The sequence below is a fragment of the Coturnix japonica genome, chromosome 2 (genome assembly GCF_054131305.1).
Source record: "Coturnix japonica strain WE chromosome 2, WE-NBRP24, whole genome shotgun sequence".
Taxonomy (NCBI): Eukaryota; Metazoa; Chordata; class Aves; order Galliformes; family Phasianidae; genus Coturnix; species Coturnix japonica.
The window spans coordinates 68,887,045-68,902,029 of NC_140664.1; the positions used below are offsets into that span (position 1 = coordinate 68,887,045).

General features: G+C 38.3%; 1 long non-coding RNA gene across 7 annotated transcripts in view; it reads right to left on the reverse strand.

The window, feature by feature from the left end:
- LOC107309733 (uncharacterized) overlaps positions 1-14,985 on the reverse strand; it is a 237,197-nt gene that overhangs the window by 16,426 nt on the left and 205,786 nt on the right. The window lies entirely within an intron of this gene.

Consider the following 14,985-nt stretch of genomic DNA (forward strand, 5'->3'; position numbering starts at 1 on the left):
CACAAACCAGTCTGAAAGCATCCATGTGCACTGGCCTATCTGTACACAGCACTGCAGGATTCTCCATGCCCTGCTGGAGCTCCTAGGTGCTGCTTCCGCATACAAAAGCAATAAGGTGCTGTTTCAGATTTGCTATAGTGATTGTACTCAAAAATGGACATACATAAATTGATAGGCATCCATATGTATGAGACTATTCCAGCATACATGGTCCCCTGAAATCCCATTTGAATGGAATTCAAGAGGAAAATGATTAAACTCTCCCAGAAATTGTGAGATCTGCCCCTTGCCACCCAACCCCCTCAAACTGTAGCATTTTCCTCTTGCAGTGTGCTTTCATAAGCTGAACATGCATTTGTTGACCATTTTGCTACATGCTTTAAAGAGTATGCCCTCAAAGCAGGAGCCTGTGTTGCTTTTTGCTCAGTAGAGCTGACAGATACCTACTGAAGATGTCTTGCATCACACTAACCAGATAAGCTTTTGATAGGAGTCCTTGCTCTTCATCTCAGCATTTTCTTTAAGTTTTACTGATGGTATGGATTGGAAAGAGAGGGATTGAATGAAAACCATCAGTTATCCAAGACTGCCTGCCTAATGTTTGTGCTTATGGCAATGCACAATCAAAGCAATCAACCATGCCTCCGGTGTGATCCCAGCCAGTCTGTTAGCTAGTCCTTATAAAACCATCCATCACCTCTCTGAAAGTCACCGCCTTCCTTTTATAAAGATAATGTATGTTATTGGGACTATACCACCGCACACAAAATCATTAAAGGAAGATAGACCACAATTTATGGCTGAGTCTGTGGACAGCAGGGCATTATTTTAACCATAAAATCACAATGTGCAAGGAGAGTGGCCAAGCAGAGGAGTCATTAAAGACTTATAATTAGCATCAATCAATGTGACACTACTATTGACATCTTTATTACTTTAAATACACTAATCAAATACTTCTGCATTGAGATAGAAAGATTGATAGGCAGACAGACACAGAGAACATCTCTACAGAGAGCAATTTTAAATTAGCTATTCAAAAGGTAGCAAAAAAAAAAATAAGCGCACCAGAATAATTGCATGGAAATGCAGTGCACTGACTAAAGCTGTTTTCAGCTAGGATACTGGACTTGGGATGGCCAAGCTTGCATATGAGAAACCTCAAATCTGCCCTGAAAAAATCCCTATTCACACATCTCAGTCATGCAGTGGGCTCCTCACTCTTCTAAGCTGAATCAACAAACATCCCACAAAAAAATCTTCGCTTTAGGGCATTTTGAGTTAGAAAAATAATGGCTCAGCAACTCTTTATAGCACCACTCCACTCTACTTTTCTATGCACAGGAAGTTTCAAGGAAGAATACCATGGTATTATTTGCATGCCTACATTGTGACTATCAATATTGCCTAATTGCATCCACATGCAATTTCATGCTGCACAGACACTAAAATATTCTGGTACTATTACCGCTAGTATAAACATTTCACCATTAATAACCAGGAAGCTGTTTCACTTCTCCACTGCCTCTCAGGCCATATGCTATTGTACCTTAATGAAAGGATGTTTGAGGAGCAGCTCCCTTCTCCATAGGACATCAGCTTTGACATTCATGAAATGGGAGTTCTTCAACTAGCACTGGGAATCAACTAAATATATGCATATCCTTTTTAGTAAACATCATTTGGAAGGAATCAAATGATGGTGCTCCCATATTAGATTAAGTCAGGAATCACTTTATCTTCTTCTGTTTTAATAGGAAATAATATTAAAAATAATAATAATATTATTATACAACAAAGAAGATTCAAATTTACTAGGTCCTTCTTAGGTATAATTAGAGTCTTATTGGAGGAGAGACGTTAACTTTGAAAAGACATGGTCTGTTTCCCTTCCCCCTTAATACCAAAAATATTACTTTTATTAAAAATAATAATAATAATAATATCCTATATATGTAACATGAGAGGCTACATGCTGGGCTTATTAAGGAGAGAGTCTTCCTTCCAATAGGTCGATGGCAGCCTGCCAATCATTTCACCCATACCCTGAGCAAAAGGAATAACAAACCTGTGGAGATCACTGAAAAACAACAGCAGCCCTGAGCAGGAGGCTCCAGGTGCTGCAAGACAGCTGAAGGCTTCAGCAAGTGACTTCACTCAGCCACCTCTGCCCAGACACAGGGAGTGGTACTCTACAGGACAATAGAAAAGCCTTTAGAATACTAAGTAATGGGAAAAATGCAGTGATTTGTCTATTGAAAATCCAATTAGCCTAAGCCAATATTTATCAGATCACTCTCCTTAAAACATTTTACTTCAATTTTAAGTGAGTTACACTAATTTGGATTGGACTATCCTTCTCTAATGAAACTGCCAAACCTTTCAGACGCTTTAATTCATTTCTAAATACAGTGGAGCCCTATAAAACAAGCACAAAGAGACTGCTGAATGCCTGTGGGGCTCCACTGCATTAAAACAAGCCAACCTATCAAGTGACAGAACTTAATGAAAGCTTTTAAGTGGTGGCAGGAGGAAATTCAGACAGAGGACCTAGAGTACAGATCCCCAACTGGGCAGCAAGCCATCTGTCTGCCAGTACTCCCCCACAGCACACTGGAAAAACTCCTGCATCAGAGCCTGTCCAGCTCCCATTGAGGTGTTCCCAGACACCCTCACTGACTCAGTGGGAACACACATCCCATCCATCCCGTAATCTGAACAGAGGGTTGTGAAAGATCCTACAATTCAACTATTTATTTTTCAAGGCTGACCTTATCACTTGTGAAGAACAGCACAAGCAATCAGTCACAGAAGGCTTACTAGCTCTGAGTCAGCGGTGGGGCCTCCTGTATCAAAGGCCATGATGTGTCTGTAAGAAAGCAGCTGGCAGTAAACAGGAGTCGCACAAAGGGGAAATGACAGCCATCAGGGTGCAGCCGCTTCCTGCTCCAAGCATTTGGCCACTGCCAAAACAAAAACAATGCTTAAATCTATGCAAACATCCTCAGTGACAAAGGGGAAGGGTATAGCTCATAGCATAATATTATTCAGAAATATCAAGCTCACTCAGCATCCAACTCCGAAAGAGCCTGATGCTGTAATTTCCAGACAGATAAATTTACATAATAAGTAACACAAGCACCGGGTATTGTGCTTCCACCACTATACACAAAGCTGCACATCAGGGTTTATACAGATCCTCCAAACTACTGTGAGCATAAGACTTGGGCATTTGAACAACAATCTTTGAATGAAAAACTGGGAAATGATTTTGCCTAAATCTGAGAGAAGGGCCCAGAGTGCCACAAGAGATGCCCTGGAATTGAAAGGGGAACATGAGGAGATACAGATGTACCGTATTGTGGGACAGAAAATACCCAAAGGAAAGACTGGTATGTGTAGAAGACAGATGGAGATAGGAGAATGAAAGGCAGAGAGGGCAAAGCAGTCCTACAGAGCAGACCTAGGAGTACCAAGGATCCCATATTACCTTCACAAGCTGCTCTTTCCTTTTCTACTCATGATGACACTTACATACCTGAGCACATAACAGTAGGTTTGCTGATTGAACTGACCTTGTCACTAAGCATATGTACACCTCCTTTTGAAGCTAGTATGGGACTGAATGCAGCCAGCCCAGAGTCCCTCTTTCAATGGCAAAGGTAAAACTTCAGCATAAACTTGTATGAGATTCTATACCTTGTCTATTCCTCCTCATTACTTGATGCTGAGTCAATTCATCAGTCCTATGTTTTCTTGGTAACTTGACTACAGCTGGCTCAGGGTGTTTTTATCAGTGCCACAGAAATGCAAGATATTCATGTGATGAGCTTTCTACTTAAACCTGTCTGATTGTTGGCCTGAAAAATGAGGAAAACATACAAGAAAAGTCCTTCTTGCATGGCGCCATCTTTCCTTCCCTCACTCGCTCACTGCTTCCTTCCTCCCTCCATGTCACTCCACATTGCGACACACATCATTACTGCTAGAGCACTAAGATAAATGTATGCAGCTACTGCACAGGCCTTTTACAATTGTCTGAGCCAACGGTATTAATCATGAGCTGGGATTTGGAAATCATAACCAGGAGACAGCCGTCGCGACAGCTCTACATCGTAATGACAAAATATGCAGAGCAACGTGGAAGTGAAGAACACGCTCTGTCATTTGGTCTCTGTGCAATTGAGAGGCATGGTAATAAGCATGTTCATTTCAGTGCTCTTTACTGTAACAATAGTTTTTTTGCTCCAATGGATTTTTTTTTTTTATTCTATTCTTTTCCTTAGAGTATCAATATTAATCAAGGCACTGCTACCCAGTGCTGTCAAAGAAATAGCATATCCCAACTTAGCCTGCTCATATTGGAGTCACTGCTGCATGCTTAATAGTTTGATGTGGCCATACAATCACATATAGCTACATATGTGTTTATGCAGTTGTTTCTATGTTCTTGATCAAAGAGCACAGACATGCTGGAGGAGAGCAAGTATTCCTTTTACTTAAAGGTTTATATCAACATTTAAAGCAGTATGTTGAGCAGGATTCTCAGTGACATAAACTTTCTTTGAGTAACACATGGGCTACAAAGATTATAGCAACTCAAAATGTACGTGCTGCATTTTTATCACTTGGGACAATTGCAACAAAGGCAATCTTTGAGCAAGCCAATAAGTGAAGCAGGTGTGTGAACTTCCACACCATGCAAGGATACAGACCTTTTCAAAAAAGCATCAGAGCCTCAGCTCAGATTAAATTCACAGGTACAAGGGGCCAACCCCCAACCCCAAGATCCGCGAGCACTACCCCAAACCTGCTGGAGATGCATCCCCACTGACTTTCCCTGGGCCAGCCGCAGTCCCGCCACAGTGACCTGGGAGAGTTCAACGCCGGGAAGGCTCTGGCAGCCTCTGCCTGTCCTCGCGTTACCCTGAGGGCATGCCAAGTGATGATGACAGCCCCATTGGCTTTGAACTGCCTGACAGAGCACGAGGGCTGACTTCAGCCAGCTCCCGCGTGGGGCTGAGCCGGCCCAGCGTGCACCACAAAAATCCAGGGGAGCTTGGAGACTGACAACCACTGCCTTGGAGCAATGCCTTGGCCAGCCACCTCAAGAAACTACATGTGGCTTCCTTTAAGGGCAGTGGGAGAGCTTTACATAGATTCACGTCTAGAATGTAAAGTGTTGGTATATAATACAAACCCAGAGTTTAATCACAGAATGTGTTCAATATTTGGTTAAAAGTTGCTAAAGGAAACTTTCCCAGAAAACATGACAAATACCGTGTAGCACAGTACCACCAAAGGCAACATATATGATTTCAGACAGAAATATCTTACAAACAAGCAGCTTAAATAAAATAATACAAATACCTTAATTCCATGTGGTTTCCAAACAGTTGTTTCAACACAAGCTCTTCTATGGATTATTTCATACTCACAGGGGTCACTGTACTGCTTACTAATTAGAGGGAGGGAGTCGACACTTCAAATTTCTCTTTTGTGCCAGCTCTGGTTATTTCAGCCCAATGTGCTTGGCATTAGGAGCTGTGTCAACAGTTTCCAAAATAAACTGCAGCGCCAGTCCTTTTGTCTGTATCATACTCTTATAAGTACCTTGAAAAAAGCAAATGTGGCTTATTGATTTAATGGTCCTAGTGCCAAGTCCTCTGCTGCTGGATAAAAATAAAACTCCCAAACCCTAGGCGTCTTCATTTTAGCATCTGGAAAACATGTGCATTAGGAAGTTTTGACATATTCCAAAAACGATACACAAACACTGCCAAGTTCTTTTACTGGCCTACAGAAAAAGTCAACAAAGCCAAAAAAAAAAAAAAAAAAGAAAGAAAAAAAAAAGGCTTATATTCCAACTATCACGTGCAACTCAGGCTTTGAATACTTAACAGAAAGCAAAACTGTAACTCTACTCCTATTACTTCGCACAGCAACACATTCCAGTACCTATCAACAATAAATTGTCTAACATTTGACACATATATTTCTAAAATGCCAATTACATATTAAGTAGCATGAAACTCAAAATCAAAGCTGCACATGACACACAGAAACCCATGGGCTAAATGTGTCTGAAAGTAATGAGGTAGCTTTGCAGAACTCTCCTTGCCACTCCAGTCACTTCTATTTGGGAAGAAGCTGATGTAGGGGAAAAAGGGTCTGAGCTCTGCCAAAAGAAAAACATAAAAGAGTTGCCGCTATTTTGCAGGGGAATGATAAGACTTAGGATTTGTTTGTTGTCTTTTCAAAACACTATTTTAAACTTTAAATTATTTTCTCTTCTTCCAGGAGCAGTTTATTTTGAATGTGTTTTTGTTTTTTCCTCCTGAAACAACAAAACTTCATTTGTTTGACATTGTTCTTTAGTATCTGCTCTCATCCACTAGCAAAGCACCATTGCAAACTTCTGCCATCCCAGTGATCAAAACAGAGGCAGCGTGTTGCTGTGGGTGAACTTTTTAAAAACAAAAATACTTAACTGACATCATATTAAACAACACAATGCCTGATTGCTGTAGGAAGAATTTGTTATGTGTAGCTAAATCCATTTTGGCAACAGCAGTTTGTAAGATCTGGAGCATCCCCATTAAGTCCTGGTGGTTAGTAGTGTTGCTGACAAAGCTGAGGTTCCTAGCTGCTGGCTGCTCCATTTCCACGTGCTCAGCCAAACAGTCTGCTTGCTTATCTTCAGGTTTTAATACACGCACATAGCTGTGATATTTAAATGCTGCATGAAATGAGGGATCACAGAAAACACAGCATATAACTGTGATGTAGAAGTTCACTGGTGGTGTACGGATAAGGCGCTATACCAACCATCTCTTGTAAGGACCTGGAGAACACATCAGCTTGGGGTCCACCACCCTCTTCTTAATGAGTCTCACACAGAAACTGAGGAGAAGGATGAAATACTATTGACACTCCAATGGGATGCCACTGAGATACAATGGTCACACCACCCACAGGTCTGCAGGGGCATTCTCCACACAGCTCCTCCACAAGAACAAGAGTCACTCCATCTCATCGCATAGGTTCACCTTTGCTTCCACTATCCAGTAGCAGACCAGAAAGCAAATGTACAAAACTTCAATAATGCAGCAGCTTCTAAAAAGCAGCAGTATTGCCTGCAGGCATCCCACAAGAATGAGCTGAGCACCACGGCTCCTCTAGCAGGAGGCGGACACCAGGTAATTAAGCCAGGTCACCATGGGGTTTTCAAAATTCAAGCACCCACCTTATTATACTTGTGGAACAGAGATAGGGTCTTGTCTCATTATGTCATTTAGTGGCAGTAATTGGCTCATGATGTTTCCATTCCTTTTATGAGCAGTTACTGGATTGTCACAGACACTGCTAAGTGGTCTCATGGCTAAAGCAGTTCTATCAGTAAGTGGCTGCATATCCAGGTTAGAGAAAAGAAGCCACATTCTGAATTCAGACACATTAGCCCAAAAAAACAAAGGGAGCAATCCTGCCTATCAGCTAGGAAACAGAAATCTTGTAAAATCGATGTTGCCAGAAAGCTATTTGGAAAAAAATAAACAAACAAGCAAACAAATAAACAAAAATTTCTATATCAAACTCATGAGCTATGGACTAACTGTGGCAGAATTGTCTTCCAAAAACTTTTCTGTCCCAGGTTTAAAGACTCCCTTTATAAACACAAGTCTTCACGAAAAATGCTTCACCCTTGTTAGTGGGGATCTTTTGTAGTTGTTCACAAGCAGTTTTTACAGCAGTATTTAACCATCTGACCTTGGTCTAAGAAAGAATATAGACCATACCCATCCAAGTAGGCTATAAACTGCTAGGCAACTTTACAGCTTTAATTTCCTATGAGACTGCCTTATAAAGCTTAAAACCCTTCTAAGGAATTTATCCCTCTGACTGTACTTGTGCAATGTACAAAAGATATACAGATTTGCCTCAGGAAGCATTTGGATCTGTAATCAGTCACCTTGCAAGTTCCCAACCTAGCAGTATAGCAAGATGACATACCAAGAAGAGTAAAATCAACATCCCAGAATTTTAGAAATAAAAAATTTAGAGATTACACTGGGTTTTGACTCATTAATATATTGTTTTTTTAAGCCTATCCATCTATGAAGAATGCAATAATTAGACATGTTGACAGAGTTTCTTTAAATACATTGAGTGCTCTGCTGGCTAGAGAGATTACATAGACGGACACAAGATATCACCTGAAATCATAAACTGAATCATATAAATACAAAAGAAAGAAGAAAAAAATCCCTCTATGCAAGGTCCAATGTTCAATGAGCTCAGTAAATAAATAATCTGTTTGGGTCCCTTTGAGAAAGAAAGCTGAATTACCTTGATTTTGCCGGGGGTAGGGAAGCTTCATTAATAAAATGATGGTGACTGTGTTGAAAAGTAGTGTTTTAGCTAAGAATTTGCCCTACCAAATTTTATTAATAAAATTTTATTTTGCTCTTTGTATCTGTTGCAGTTTCCATAGAAATAAATAGATTCATAGAATCATAGAATTACTCAGGTTTGAAAAGACCTCAAAGATCATCAAGTCCAACTGCAGCCTAACCATTGCACCCCAACTCTAACAACCCTCTGCTAAATCATATCTCTGAGCAAAGGAGGCATTACTTTTGGAGTGACCTACATAAGAACAACCCAGTCCATCACTGAATTCAACAGTTCCAGTATGCGCACCTTAAGTGATAATCCTGGTTTATTTATGTCCAACTGGATCTTATTTAGTTTTAATATTTGACAACTATCCCTCATCTTAATAGGAGTGCATCAACGGACTTCGAGAGAATCATAGAATTATGAGGTTGGAAAGGACCTACAAGATCATCTACTCCAACCGTTCTTCCATCACTACTGCTACTACAAGCCACTAAAACATATCTCATAGCTCCTCAACCACATGCCTCTTGAACACTTCCAGGGATGGCAGCTCCACCACCTCCCTGGGCAGCCACTCCAGCACCTGACCACTCCCTGAGCGAAAAAGTTTTTCCTTATGTCTAGTCTAAGCCTTCTCTGGTACAACTCGTGGCCATTTCCTCAGGTCCTGTTTGTTGCCTGGGATAAGAGGCCAAGCCCCCCTCATCATAACCTCCTTTAAGGAAGTTGCAGAGTTCAATGAGGTCACCCCTGAGCCTCCTCTTCTCCAGACTAAACAATCCCAGCTCTCTCAGCTGCTCCTCATAAGACTTGTGCTCCAGAACCCTCACCAGTTTCACTGCCTTTCTATATCTTAATGAACATTTTTATATTTTCTAAACATTCTGGATCAATAAATAAATGTAAATTACACAACTGTAAACACTGGAAATGAACAAAAAGTCAGTAACAGGATAAACATTTACCATGTTAAATTTCACCAGCTCTATATACTTCAAACGCTTATTCCAATAGCTGTTAAGCATAAGGTTTCTGTTACTGAAACCATGCTGCAGTTATCACAGTTATATGGAATGATATTGCACATAATAGAATGAATGCTTAGGTATATTTATTAATCCTAATGAACTAATAATAGTATTCCTAATAATATGCTCTTTATAATAAATCTAATGTTATTCCTAAAGAAAGCAAAATAGAAAATAAAGGGGGAGCTGTAGCACGAACATCTCATTAAGAGGAAATCGTATGATAAGCTCACAAACACACTAAACCAGAAAACCAGCAAACTTGCAAGCAATGCATAGCTTGGAAGAAGCATTCTAATCACCTTGAATTGCTCTCTTGACTTTTACAGTGTTGCTGGGGAAAAGAATTGAGGCTATGTTTCAGGTTTACCTGGGACAGATGCTTATTACAAACAAGTGCTATTGTAAATACATACTTCAGTACTTTCAAAAGTTAACACAGGAACAGGTGATGCAGATCACCCAGGTCATTCAAATTCTTTTTCAAAGGGAAATCTTAATTGGAGAGAAAAAAAATTATGGCCTGACCTGTCTATATGAACTGCCAAATTGCTGGGATTTCTTGTGGAGTTCATCACAGGTGCACTCTGAATTTCTGCTATGACTATATGATATAATGTTCTTCTATTTTATGGCAATATCAGTTACTACCTAGTCACTTGGGCTCTTACATTTACTTACAGATACAGAGGACTGTACTGATATGCATATTTTTATTTACACATGCAACAAGTAGAATACTAATGTCTTTCTTTGACAAAGCAGCATATTTTTGCTGCATGCAACCCAGTTGTTTCATTACCATATTAGTGACTGAGCACTGTAGCTTGAGGACCACTCTAAGAGGAGCTGTACTGCTACAACAGAAGACAGTAGAACATCAAGGTTAATGTGTTAATAGAACATCACTTTACTCAAACCTATCAACAGTTTCCAGATCACTTTGGTTGATAAACTATGCACTTCAAAAACTCTGGGATTTATTTTACTGCAAGAATTATTTACTTGCATTGAAATGTTAGGTCTTCCCAGACTGATCTATTTAGTTTAAAATACATGTTAGACTACATGCAGAATTTCTTCCTGATATGTAGCTTGGATCAGAGATGAAGCAGTAGGGCTGCTGGGCTGCTGCTCAGGTGGTATGTCTTTAAATCTTTGGTACTGATGAAATGTACGTGCTTGCTGGTCTGATGTTTTTAATAATTGTCAAGCACAGTGTCATTGGGCTTATATACATCTTAATGAGAAATTACTAAAACAGGAACTCTGTTCCTGCTTCTTAATCTGTTGTACTCGCATCAAAGCCAGACACTGTATAAACAGGAAACTGGAATCAGTCTGATAATGTATTACCCACAGGACTGAAAATTTAAAGGAGACTGGATACACAGACAGACAAAAATACACAGACTTTTGCCTTTTCTCTCTTAAAACAATTGTTTTCCATCAGCATATCATCCTCCACCAAGCCAGGAACTATACAGTTCTCCAAGAAAGCTAGGTAAAGTTACATAAAGATCTAAAGCCAAGCCTCAGTCATATGAAACTACATTGATTCCTTTCTAATTCCAGCTTTGTTAAGAGTTAAGGGGAAAACGTCAAAAGAAATGTAAGTCCCACTTCTTAGCAGATTTTGCTGCAATCAGCTTTGTCTTTCACTTTTTTCCCCCCCTTTTCCTTTCTTCTTTTTTATTTTATTATTATTATTTTTTATATCACAAACAGTTGCAAATTGTTTTTAGAAATAAGGAACACTTCAACTCCGGCATGAATAAAGGTCTATGGGAAAACTACTGGGCACAACAGAGCACAATGCCTGCAGTTTCTGAACTTCATGTTATTGAGCCTATTTGGCTGCCAAGAGAATACAATGCGTACCTGACATTAATATTTACAGTAATAATCTAGAATACTGAGTAAATTTCCCTAAAGGTACCAGTTAAAAATGTTATGACTTCAATGAACAGGTCAAATACCGAAATGGATACTGAGTTCTATAAAATTAATTCTTCTCACTTTTTAAAGGATAAAATAAAATGGGTTGAAGAAGAAACAAACACAACTTTTGTGGCAGGCAGGTGGTACAGATAACAACCAAACTATAGATAGAATATGATTTCCATCAATATTTGCAGGGTCAGCTCATTAGAAAATAAGAAGCATCAGTGTTATGTATGTGGATGGAGCTGACTGTAGAGCTGGAGACTGTCTGTAATTGAGATACAACACAGAAATGATCACTGGAGTTCCAGTCCTGAGGTTTTCTTTCCAGGTCACAGGGCCTTGACGTCTAAGCACACTAATATACAATAGAAGGCAAGAAGACAAATAATAATAATAATAATAATAAACCCAACTGTAATAAAACAGAACTATTTTCTATATATAAGGAAAAGCTTGAAACAAATAATACACAGCATCGTTAAAAAGCCTCAGCTGTTAGCAGTGAGAGAATCTCAGAAGATTACAGATATTGAGCTGTTGTGACTGGGATTAACAGAGTCTCTAATCAAATGATGAAACCTTTCACCAGCTACAAAGTCATAATGCTGTAAAAAAACAACAACCACAAATACATACATATTCCAGTATCCCCAGACTTCCAGTGGTTTCACTGCTTGAAGATTTCATAATGAATCTCAATAATAAAAGATAAAATAATTTCAGTGTGTTCAGTTGTATGGCAGAGAGGCATGGGAAGAAATTCTGTTTAACTTTTCTCGAGCACAAAGATTCCTCAGTTTTTTTTACTCAAGCATTTGTTTTAATCACACCACTATTTCAAAATGCATGTAAAAACTGAGTAGAAATCTATTCCATAACCCTGTAAATGCACTAGTAAAAGTAAAGAAATAAACCCAGCCTGGTTAGAGGGGAAAGGATGAGAAGGAATGTAGCATTTGATGCAAAACTTACATGAAGGCTTAGAATATTATAAAACTTCACTGCACTACTTTTTTCGTGCTGTGCTATTTAGACACACATATCCTGCATTTTCTCAGAAAACTGACCAGCCACTTACAAGTGTATTGTTATTAGGTACTACTCAGAAGAGCTTGGCTCAAATTACTGGATTTCTTCCCAGAGCCATGACAGCATCTTAGACTTATGGATAATCATGTGGTTGATCACTGACTTACATATCCTTTGTTTTTCCTCCTAAAAAATTTTAAGTACACTGTGCAATAGAAAACTCCTAATGCTTCCAGTCATTGCAAACTACAGTCTTGTACTTATTTGTTGCCTTTTATAGCTTATCTATTTCCATTCCCTCCTAATATTAACTGATTCACATGATGGAAAAGTCAAAAGCAATTTAAGCGGCCAAAATCTCATAGCTACCCAGTTTAACAGGTTATTTGTGTTCAAAGTTCTTTTTCATCCTTAGAATTACAGCTTTTCTATCATTACACATTGCTTCTCAATCCGTTCCTAATTCAGGAAACTGGAAAGGCTATTAAAAATGTGGTCGAGGACTACAGTGAGATAATTTCTTTCTTAGCAATTTTCATTGTTAATAGGAGTCATGCCAGTAATGCTCTATGAGCAGAAAGTGTATTCAAGTCATGTTATTTTGGGGAGAAAACAAATATTTTGTTGTTGTTGTTCTTGCTTTCAATTAATTATTACTACTATTCAATAACAGTGCATTTTCACTGGTATTGATGGAAAAAGAGCAGTCTTCAGACCTGCTGTATTCTGATTAGTAGAGGGCTACCTGCATTGCATGCACTGTGCTGGGCAGGATTCCTTCTTTTCAGTGTTTCAAATAGTATAAATCAACAGAAGTTGCAAAACTCTCCTAAGAGCTTAAGGTATTTTACTGCCAAATTCAACTCTCAGATACATAATTAGCCCTTAGTGTGAACCAGTTTCATACCTCCTCCTACTTTTTCCCTTCTAATATCTGTTTTGTATCCCCATGTAATTATAGAAGCTTTTAAACATCATTTGAAGAAACAGGAATGGGGACAGAAATATCCCCTATAAGAAGTGAGTTTCAGGTTGAAGTAATAGGACTTCTGTACAAATGTAAATTGGCCACGAAATACAGAAAAATGTATTATTATTATTATTATGTCCATTTTTTAAAGAATAATAAAAAAAAAAACAAAAAACAGTGTAGTACAGTGGTAGTGTGCTGTTTAACAATAAATATAATGCACGTACAATGTATGTATAATTAATGAAAACAGGCCATTCATTGTAAATACCACTGTTACCAAGACACCATAAGATCTAAACTATTTTCCAGGAAATTTTTCCAATGGTATCTTTTGTAAGCAGGCAAATTATTTTATTATTATCATTATTATTATTAAAATCTCAGATATTTACAACATAATTCAATGACTCTATTTTATTGCTTTCCACTTAGCAACACTGCAGAAATAACACAGTTCTAAAAGGACAGTCACCGTTCTTTTGGTTGACATAGGGAGAAAAAAATATTTATTAGATAATTAATCTAAAAGAAGACAAAATGACGCACTGGTGATAGGTTGAGCATTCAAGAACAGAAGTTAAAGGCCTTCAGTTAACTGTATATGAGTAAATGTGTAATGTCTTTGTCTAGACTAAGATTTTGAAGTGTGCTGTTTATTTTGGCTAACATATATGCTAAAATGTCTTTCGCAGTTAAAGCAGTGTCTAAGCACCTTAATGTATCTTAATCTGATCAAATTATAGCATGATAGGAAATGAATTCTAATCAATATAAAAAGATACATATAAGGGGATGCAAACCAGAATCCTAAACTAGTCAGAATTGGACAGCTGAAGTTTCATATGTTTCCAACCTCCAAGCCATAAACTAGAAAATGTTACGGAGGAGAAAGTTAATTAGGTCTGACTTATGCTAATAATCAGGTAGAATCCACAAATTTATTTACTCAAAGCAATTAGACATCATTCCTTGCCCTGTTAACAAGAATGCCATAATCTCTAGAGTAATCCTATCAATAAACAATACCTCTTCAGTTCTATATTTGAAGTTCTAGCATGGTAAGTCATGAAAAGAAACAAAACTCAGCTTCAGAGTTTACTATCTTTTTTAAAATCACATATGAAGACTTAAGTAGTGTATACTCAGAATGAAGTAACTTTTTTGGCCCACATGAGTGAACTATGCTCTTTGCAAGCCAAGAGAATGATTTAAAAATACTAAACTGTCACATATTAACTATATGTCACTTTCCTGTATTAAAATCACAACAATGTACTTATTTGGATAAGAATGACCTGTGATCCCATAAATCTCTTGTCCAATAATGGCACAAGAATGGGTACTATATTCATTACAGCAAAGCAGTAAGGAGCAACAAAATGTGCTGTACGCATAAGAATGTAGAGGAGAACTGAACTTGTCTAATACAAAACTAAATGGATTCAACAAATATAATCTTTATATTCATTACCATTGTTTTCTATGGATAATTTTAATTTGCATGCATTTACTTAATCAGTCAAAACAAACAGTCAATTACATTTTGTTACGCACACACATACATATATTTGTCTTAAAGCACTGGCATTAAAAGGAAGTAAGTGTATA